Source organism: Alosa alosa, chromosome 20, assembly GCF_017589495.1.
Source record: "Alosa alosa isolate M-15738 ecotype Scorff River chromosome 20, AALO_Geno_1.1, whole genome shotgun sequence".
NCBI classification, from domain to species: Eukaryota; Metazoa; Chordata; class Actinopteri; order Clupeiformes; family Clupeidae; genus Alosa; species Alosa alosa.
Genome location: NC_063208.1, coordinates 26699903 through 26711009, shown reverse-complemented (window position 1 = coordinate 26711009; position 11107 = coordinate 26699903).

Below are 11107 nucleotides of genomic sequence, written 5' to 3'. Positions count from 1 at the left end.
GCCCCAGCATGTCCTCCACTAGCCCTCCTGGGCAGAGTTATTGTCACATTGTGAAGATTACCTGGAGCTGGGGGATGGTGAAATCTCTTCTCCTCTTTGGTCTAGACGGCTGAGCGCTTGGGCCGATGAAAGCGTAAATCTCCCCTCTGTCTGGAACCAGGCAGCCAGCCAGACAGTCTCTCTGTCTCAATACCAGAGGCCTTTGAATAGGGAGCCCTTAGTGCTGGAGTTAGGCACTTGCTCAGAGTGACTCTCGATATGAGAGGGAATCGCGGAGAGGACATCTAATCTGTATTTTGTCTCCTTTCAACTTAAAACATTCAGAGAATTCATTAACTTTCAATGACTGATTACTTGAGTTGGATGAAGGAGGGTTTGAAGAGACTGATCAAGTGAAACGAGTCTTTGTAGTCACAAAAGACTCACAAAAGTCATGCATTTTGCAGTCAGGTTAATGTGCCTCATCTCTGGACTGAAATATGCTCATAAACTTGCAGCCATGTAACCTGGTAGGATTGGTTGGATGAAAGTAATGCTCTGTGTACTGCTTAAACATTTCGATTGTACCTTTGAGAATTAGAAGCCTAGCTGAGCAAATTAGACATTACAAAGACATGGGTGTGAATTTTATTTCTACTCAGTTTGATAGAAAAAAATATAGTAATGGATTGAGCTCATTGTTGAGACCTGTGGGGTTGGACTCCTTTGGAGACATCTTGCAGCGAAACAGCAGGCAAATGCTGCTTTTTTACCCTTGTCCCTCCACCCCACAGTTGTCATGGAAACATATACATTAAACAAGCACGCCAGTGGTGGGCTTCCTGTGATGACCCCGGGCCTGGACTCAAATGAAATCAACAACATGGGGGAAGTTTTACATCAATGCGCCCAGCAGGGCCCGGCACCTCTCTCTCAGGCCGAGGGGATTTCAGACACAGGCAGAGCTCTTAATGCCCATTTCAACATGGCTAGTGTAGGAGCCTTTTGTTGTCACTATTATTACAGTATTAGTGGGTTAATTGGGTTTTACTTATTTTAGCCACTTGGGGGCGTAGTGCACTGGGTGTGGATGGTAGGTAAAATATGGTTCTTACTGTGACCGGATCAAATGCCAGCACACTACGATAAACACAGCAACACAGCACGAGGGGGATGCATGTCAAACTAAACGGATGGCCAATAAATGGGAACACCACCCAACTGGACAACTGTTTTGGACAATTATATTTTCACGTGATGAGAACACTTCAGATCCACGCCAGAGGCTGATGCTAGCCTCCAATGCTAAAATAATGGGGATTACTGTAAGTCCCAGCTTCAATCCAAACCTCTCATCTTGAGCTGAGCACTTGAAAGAAATGGGAGAACAACAGTAACAAAAATAGAGAGAAAGATTGAGATGGAGAGAGAGTTGGAAAGAGAGGAGATATAGACCTCAGAGAGAGGTGGAGAGAGGAGAAAAAAAACTGGAGAGTGAGAGAGAGAAGTGGAGAAAAATGGAGGGAGAGAAGAAAGCAGTTTGAAAGAGAGAGAGATGGGGAGAAAGAGAAGGATGGAGGAGAATGAAGGGAGAGAAGAACAGGGAGAGGTAAACGAGAAGAAAAAAGGATAAAAAGGGGAGAGAGAGAAATTGGGAGGGAGATGTTTTGACACATTGACAATTTCAAAGTGCAGCCCTCCACAGTCAATCAGCGTGTGGCCATGTGGACTTTGATCCGGCTTTGCTCAGCGGGAACATGCCCAGGCAATTTGCCTCTGCTTGAGCAAGAGCTCTTCATGCCGAAGTGGTCAGCTGGTTCCAGCCGGCTTCACACCCTTAACAAGCTCAGCACACAACTGCACTGGGCAAAAAGGTGTTTCAACAAGCGCTATAAAAGGTGTCTGTGGTCCATCATGGGAACCACAGCCTGTTTATGACACACTCTTGAACTAATCCAGATTACTGCACTCATTAGTTGCTGCCCTGGCTTTGAGGTTGTGCTGGAACAATCTGTCAAATCATGTTTTTTAAAAGCAAAACACTGAATGGAACATTTACAGGAACAGTATGTAGGGATTTACCACTCTTGAGGTGTGTGCTTAAAGACAACTAGCTTCGGTGTCATCTTCAAATTCACTATCAATGTTACAGTATAGGAAGGACACACGTGTTGTTCAAGAGCCTCTCTAAATGTTCCAATATTCCACCCTCTAAATGTCTGCGACATATGTGTGTGTGTGTGTGTGCAGGGGCGCAGGAGGCACGGGGGACGTGGCGGATATGTCCCACGCAGTGCTGAAGAGACGGTCGTCGTCCCCCTCACTTTTGCTAAGGAAAAAAAGCCTTATATACGCTAAATAAATAATAACCTATAGGGTTTGTGGCTTGCGCTAACTAACAGCGCTAACTGTAAAACTCATTAAAAGCATTGCATTACTAACCACAGCCATCTACAGTACTGTAAGAGTGCACAATCTTATATTCACTCTGTTGGATATCTGAAGCCAGTTTGTCTACTAACAACCATCATTAGAGATGCTTTTTTAGTTTGGGAGCGCATACTGGTAGGCCATCAAAAGCATAACATTTTCGGTTTGGTTTGGGATCTAATTTACTTTTGGACTGTTTGATTATATTGCTAAATGTTGGGACTGATGGGCACTGAACTCTGGGAGATATTTGATGGTTCACTGTTATGTTTCATGCAGTGGAAAAAGTGTCGGGATTTCCACCACTATTTATTGCGAGACAAGGCAGCCATTCATTGAATAGGGTTGTGCTGTAATAGAAACCTTTTATGTAGCCAAGTAGCCTAAATTGAGTTGTTGTTTAATTATGCCTTGAGTCACGAAAAAAAATTAAGTAAATGTGTAGGCTTCAGCCTCTGGCAATTAGCTTTCGAAGGGGCGGCAAGACAATGAGCTTGAGAACGTGTGTTGGAGACCCATGGTAGGAAAACGACTTTATTAATCCAACCAACAATATAACAAAATATTAAGAAGAGGTGTTATTTCATTGACTTAAATCGAAGCAATGTCTTCTAGTGCTGGTGGACTGATGGCAATTGTTGGTATGGTATAGGCAAATATGGGAACCTGCCTTTATTTTGTCCGCTATAAATAGAATCAATCCGGGCATAATTTGAGGATTTATGGTAGCCCATCTCCTGCTCAACATGACATTAGCTGTTTGTTTATTGACAACAAACTCAACTAGCCTACTGATCAACTCGTTTTCACTAGCCTAACTATAAAATAGAAGTATATAGGCCTATCCAAAGTTTTTGTTCTAAGACATTTATTTCAAACATAATTTCAAGACACAAATTGGATACTTCAGTTACCTTGGTGCATAAATCCCAGAGAGTAGACTACCACACCCCAGAGTGATGGGCCTTTCTTCCGCGTTCAGTGTGGGGTATAAACAAGCTGAGAATTTAGCGATTGTCCGTCTGCTGTCACAGACATGGGGAGCTCTTTGAAGCTTGGGATAATGTGGTACAGTTACTACAGTAAACAGTATTTTATTTTACTTCTTATGTAATATATATTTTTTCAATTTTATAAATGCTTTGTTTAAATGCTGTTGGAACAAATAGTAGTTGATTATAAAGGCAACTTGTTGCAATTTTCTGTGTGTTCTGGACTGGTAACTTGTTAAGCCAACATGTTCTAACATTGCATAAATATTAACTGCAGACACATAGTGGAGAGTTGATTTGGTTTATACCAGACAATTTAGGTACTGTAGGCCTAACTAGGCTATTTGATCATGTAGTCTATGTTTGGATCATAGGCATGAGGATTCATTCATGGCTTCATAAAATATCAACATCATGTTGCTTTTAGAGTATTCTACCATTGGCCCAAGTAGTGTAAAAATAAATCTAAAAATTAAATAAAAGTAGAATTGCACATAGCAAGAAGCTGGTCTGAGGGCAGATCTGGCTGTGCTCATATCACAGTTTTGACAATTTTAATCAAAAATATTTTGAAAACAATCAATGGTATTATCTTAATATTCTGGCAAGTTTAAAATATGATGGTCGAAAGTGGGCCAGAGGTGGCGATCCGATATCCCCCTCACTTTCAAAATATCTCCTGCGCCCCCTGTGTGTGTGTGTGTGTGTGTGTCAGAGAGAGGGAGATAGTGAGGCCTGTCCTCCGTTGTTCTAGCTCATCCACGGCTCCACCTGAAGCGAGGGACTGGCCAAGTGCAGGTGTCCCCTCGGGGGAGAGATGGGAGATTCGGTGCGGGGTCTCTCACTCCAAAGTGTGCTGTCACATCATGGGGCCTCTGGAGGTTGTGGTGGTGGTAGATCCCCAAAGGACTCAATCACTGACTGCTGATGGGTGAACTCAACCTGCCTGACCTCACCTGGAATAGCTGCTGCTTAGGAGTGTGAGAGTTGCCTGAGGGCTGTTTGAAATAAATGCCACTTGCACACAAACACACACACACACACACTTACACACACACACACACACATACACACATACACACACACACTTACACAAACCCACACATGCACACACACAAATACACACACACGCACACATTAAAATGTTAAAAGTAATATTCAGGTAGCATCGTAGCACTTCCTAACTGATAGGAAAAAGCCACACAACACGCTGTCAGGAACAGCAAAATGTCACCTTGACAAACCACACTCTTAAAACGAATGTAAAATGTAAATCAGGTTTCTAGGCCAAGTATACTTGCATATACAAGGAATTTAGTCTCTGCATTTATCCCATCTGTGAATTAGTGAACACACAGAGCACACAGTGAGGTGAAGCACACACTAACCTGCCTGCTACAGCGGCGCTCGGGGAACAGTGAGGGGTTAGGTAAGGTCACTTCAGCTGTTCCCACTGGTCGGGGATCGAACCGGCAACCCTTTGGTTACAAGCCTGAACCCCTAACCAGTAGGCCATGACTGCCCCCTATGTGTTGTCCCCTTTTAAAAAAACAACGCAAGTTGTGTTGTTTTCAATGTAAGTTGTGTATTTTTCAACACATATTGTGTAACATATAGAAAAGGAAACAACATAAACTGTGTTGTCCCTATCTGGACACAGAGATGTGTTAAAAACAACACAAGTTGTGTTGTTTTCAACACATTCGGTTTAAGAGTGCAGGTGGATGGCCCTGACATGGATGTGTTTGTACTCTCAATACTCTCCCCCAAAGCAGTCAGTGGATCTCTGACAGGCTCCACCACACAGAACCCCACCAGGTCTTTTTATCCTTCTTTTGATGAAGCTGATGAATACCAAGAGTACCAGTCTAAGAAATCTAGAATCCATCTTTCTTTCTTGTCACCTCTCTTATTATCTCTAGATATCTCTTCTCACTGAAGGGGTTTCGTTTTTGCAGTCTTGTCTGGTCCTGTGGTCCAGTCAATACCATTCTCTGTGGAGCACAACACAAGAAAGAAAGCACAGCAAATGTAGTCTACATCCACAGACACATTTCACCTTCTGAAGTCCTTTTAAATCACCAGGTTTAGAGGCTGGTCTTCTGCTTTGTGACATCTGTGTAAAAGGAGGGGGTTTGTTGGAGATATGTTTTTCTCTTAAGAACCCTCCAGTCATTTTTGCACTAATGTGGAAGACAAGCAATAAGTGAGCAGAGATGAGCAGGCTCTAAGAAAACTGAACAGACCCCTGAGTGTGTGTGTGTGTGTGTGTGTGTGTGTGTGTGTGTGTGTGTGTTTGTAAATGTGTTGAGTGTATGCTTGAATGTGGATTCATCTGTGTGTATGTATGGGTGTGTGTGTCTGTGTGTGTGTGTGTGTGTATGTGCGCACATGTCTGCAGCATGTGTGTATGTGCTTGTGTGTTAATGTTTATACTTAAGTGTGTATAATATACTTGACTGTGGGTCTCTCCTCTAAAAAAGCATTCCATGACTCCTGGAGATACATGTACAGTATGTATCAAGCATGTAATAACTACAATAATGTGAGATATAAATTCATAAACATGAATATGAAACCAATCAGTCAATATGAAAAGAGTCATTCAGATAAACAAATATTGTACAGCATTGATGAAATTAATTAGAAATTAATGTACAGCATTTAAGTTGCTTTTTTCTGTCATTCATTTGCACAGTGTTACATTAAAAAAATTCCCTGGGAACCTCTCTCTCTCTCTCTCTCTCTCTCTCTCTCTCTCCTTGATTTAAACTTGCTACTTCCGCTCAATGTGAGTGAGAAATGGGTGACAATCTACAGTGGGCATAGTTCTTGCTCTGGCTATATTAATGATGATCATTGCCTCTCTAAGCCATCTTGAAAAATATCTCATTCCGGGAAAAGCATCTATTGTTAAGATAAAGCATCGCTAATGAGTGCTGCAGGAGGTGAAATTGAAATATTTCCTTCCCCAAGATTAAATTGGAGAGCTGGCAAGGAACCAGATTAGGGATTGTTTACCCAGATACGAAGCCTACCTCTCTAAGCAATCAATTTGAGCTTTTCAGGAACCCCTTTTTGTCATGAGGTTGGCTAAAAATTGATTGATTCGCTTTAACCATTATGAATGTACTTTTTCAAGCGAGGATTTTTGTACACAAATCAATATCAAAATATTTGACAACTATGGACAGATTAGCAGTGCATTTATCATAAAACTACCCATTTCCGATTTAAGTTTGTGACTACATTTGTAGGTGTAAACAAACACATAGGTTACTGTCTCCATAAATACATACTGCAATAATTACCATGTTTCATTATTATAAAGGCTTGCACTTTGATATTGCTTCGTGTTGACTTGCACTGTTGTCTTCATCTCTTAATCAGACCACATGAAACGTGGCACTTTTTCAAATGAATGTGACTCACTTAAATGCAAACAAATGTGTTTTCATTTCACATTTACAAAATAGTGCTTGAAAAAAAACCACCTCATGTGGCAGTATAAACGTTTATTACAATACAAAACAATATTTGTGAAGTTTTGTGATTTACATTTGTGCATTTTAAGGGTTAAAGGAAAACCGCTTACAGTGGGTAGTGGTATTCTGTCTTCTGTGGTCTTGTGTCTAAAAGAATTGGACAACCGTGGACAGATTGCCAATGCATTTCAATTTGTAACTCCAAATTGCATTGTCTAGATCTAAAGAATACGCTGCCTCTATAAATAAACACAGCAATAGTTCTCATGATTCATTTTGTGGTCTTGTGTCTTGTGTGGTCTTGGGGTATGAAATGGGATACTCATAGACAGATTGCTAATGTTTAAAATGTCGTAACTCTGAAGTATATTTCAGCTGTTAGGAAACAAAACTAAATATTGCAATACAGTATGTCTCATGATGTTTATTATGTGGTCTTATGCCCAAGCTTTAATATGAAATAATTCAGTATTAGTACTGTTCAGACCTCACAGTCTCCTTCACCACCTTTACTATTCATTTGCCTCATAAACATTCTGATATTACTGTACATACTCTGCCCTTGTATATATGGAGTCCTATAGCCAATACAGTCTTATACAGCCACCCAATATTATTCATTATAAAACCCCAGTGTTTTAGTATCAGTATTAGGACTTGTTTTAGTATCACTATTAGGACTCTGTGTTCTTAGTTGGAACACCATACAAAACTGTAAGAAAAGTTTCTCAGCACAGCACTGCATCACCAAAAGACATGTTAGCTTTTATGTGGGCCAACTAGGCCTCTCGTGGCGTTTGCAAGGTGTTTGAACGCCTTAAAGGGACTTTTCGACCAGAACTCCTTACGGCTGCTTCAAACTGTGAAGGCAAAAATTTCCAAACACTACACTGTGAAACAGCACTGCACACAACACTACCGCTGGGTGTGGAGCAGATCGGTATCCGCTGCCACCACGCTCAGAGCCTCTCGGGATGTTATGACAAATGGCAGGGTCGTCTGCAGTGATCTCTTCCCCTGAGTGAAAATAAAGTTATCCTCTGACACAGTCTGTCAAAACATTGTGTTCCCGCTCTCCGGTATCGAGTTTGAAACATCTCCTCTGACATGAAGGGCAGTCGGGTTACACTCTCACGGCCTCCCTCGAGTCACCTTGCTCCCATTGATTAGTCAGGTCCACGTCGCACAAAGCTGGACTTTTCCTCCTGCACGGGAGGGATCAGTGCTTTAGTGGCGGATCAATCTCACCTGCAAGTAATCAAGAGCAAGTCTCGTGTCAGAGACCTACTTTAACCTCCCGCCTCCTCTAACTGCCCTCCTCCCAATGCATGGTGTGAGCTCCGTTTGAGTGGCAGAGCGCAGGAGAGTTTCTCGCCCTGATTGTGTGTGTCCTGATCAGCACCCACAGCATGATGGGAGTGGAAAGGACTAAGAAGAGGCTATACAGTTATTCAGAAAGAACTGAGAGACGTTTATGCTGCCTTTGTGTGTGTGTGTGTGTGTGTGTGTGTGTGTGTGTGTGTGTTTGTGTTTGTGTTTGTGTTTGTGTGCGTGTGCGTGTGCATGTGCGTGTGCGTGTCTGTGTGTGCATGTGTGTCTGTGTGTGCATGTGTGTGTGTGTGAGTGTGTCTGCATGTGGGTGTGTGAACAATGAACATGTGTGTGTGTGTGGTGCTGCATACAGGTTTGTGCGTGTGCATGTGTGTTTGTGTGTGTGAGAGAGAAAGAGAGAGAAAGAGAGGCTAAAGGCTACTGTATACTCAGAAGCTGTGGGCTGCTGCTACTGCTGCTGTATCTGGGAGGCTGCGGTCACCTCGTGTTGAGCTCCGTGGGCTAGAACACAGGGCTCTGGTCGGCGCCAGCGTGCAGCAGCGTGGTCAGGGTTCGACCGCACAGGGGCGATGTTGTGGGATCAGCTCTGTTGCATAACCCCGTGTTATTTTCTGTAGCTTTGTTTTTGATCTTTGTGTGGGGAACGCAAAAAGAATAATGGTGGTTATCACCACTCTGTGCCTCTGAGCTGTACAACAGAACCACACGTGGATTCACTGTCCTGATCGACTGCACAGGCTGATACACACAAAAAAAGCATTAAGACCATTTTAATCTTTTCTTCATTTAATCCTCACACACGCTGAAATTATCTTAATATTTTCTAAAGAATAAAGCACCCAGTGAAAGCTGTCGGGCTGCCTGATAATGGACAGAAAAACGAAGCGCGTCTCTGAAAGGAGTCGTCTTCATCAGTTTCTATGCAAAGACAGTTATTTCAATTTTTTCAATTATCCCCCCAGTAATAATAGCTGCTTGGCGAAGACTCGCTGGTTACTGTGCTGTACAAAAAACAAACAAAAAAACTTGTCAAAGATTGTTTCTGAAGAGGCAGGAGTGTGTCCCCGCTTGCCAACCACCAACTCAGACACAATAAAACATCTCTTGGCAGTATGTGTTCGGCGATGGCACTGAGGAGTTCCTCAGCGCATCCACTGGCAGCCCTGTGCCATGTTAATAGGACTCTCGCTTGCTCTGGCACCCTCATGGCTCTTCCTCTCCGTGCTCCCACTCCCAGAGTGTCTGCATCAGTAAATAAAGTACACGAGCCAGCCGCGGCGCTCACTCGCTTCGTTGTTTTCAAAGGGCCTAGTAGTTCACACAGTGGCTTTTCCACTAGTTCTACTCGCCACACTGATGTGGGTTTTCGAAGAACCATATCAACCAATTAGCACTGAACATCCAGCCATCACACACCGAACACACACACACACACACACACACACACACACACACACACACACACATTCCCTCCTCTTCCATATCACACAGACACACACATACACACATACATCTCTCTCACACACTTCACCCTCTTCCGCAGTTTGCCAGACTTCATCCATTTTCCACACCCATCATCACCGTCAACACCATCCTTACACACAAACACCCACCACACACACACACACACACACACACACACACACACACACACACACAACACACACACACACACACACACACACACACACACACACACACACACACACACACACACACACCACACACACACACACACACACACACACACCACACCCCACCACACACACACACACACACACACACAAACACCCACACACAACACACACACACATACCTGCCCCATACACAAAATACCCCTCCACCCAAAATACTCCTAAGAGACAGAAAGAGCCCATCATCCTCCACTTATCCTCATCATTATAATCTGCGAGAGGAGAGGAGAGGAGAGGAGAGGAGCCAGAGTCTGGCTTAATGATGCTTCTCTATGATGCCTGCTGCTGGAGGAATCTCTGCATCAGTCAGTCGGGGTTCACCAGAGGAGGCAAATGGACCCAGGAGGGCAGGAGAATGGGGAGGCAGGGGAGGGGAGGTGGATGGGGAGGTGGGTGGAGAGGTAGAGGGAGGGGGTAATTCTCTTCTAAGGCCCCAGCTGGTACTAGTGTTATTTTCATCAAGTGCATGGGGGCCTCCTCTCCTTCTCCATCTCGGCCTCCTCTTTCCTTTTCTTCATCATTCTCTTACCCACCCAAACACAGCAAATACCTCTCAGCCAACCTACCACCCCCAACCCCCAATGATCCACTCCCCCACTTCACACACACACACACACACACACACACACACACACACACACACACACACACACACACACACACACACACACACACACACATATATATATATACACACACAATATATATATATATATACACACACACACACACTCTCACCCTTCAACACACCTGACTCTGTCTCCCTTCTTTGCTCCCTTTGTCTCTATCTCCCGCTCTGCCTTTTTCTAACTCACTGAAGAGTGTCTGGCAGACTATCTGTCAAAGAAGGCGAAATTGAGGTGATAACGTAGGCACGAGGAAGATTCAGAAATCTAATCTCGCTCGCCGCGTTTGGAAAGACTCCGCTGAAAAAGCACTGGGCTGGAGTGAATTGTTTTGTGGTGAGAGATTTAAAAGAATGTGGAGGAGGGGGAGAGGTTTAGAAGCGATATGAGATTTCTCACTGTAACAAAGAATACTAACCAATTTACGCTATCAGACCAAAGAATAATAAGAAAAGTTTTTTTTCCCCTTTACCCATCACCATCACCACACACAGAAGTTTATTTTAAAAACTTCACCAGCTGGTGCAATGATTCTCAGTAGGTTGCCAAATGCAGAGACCGAATTCCTT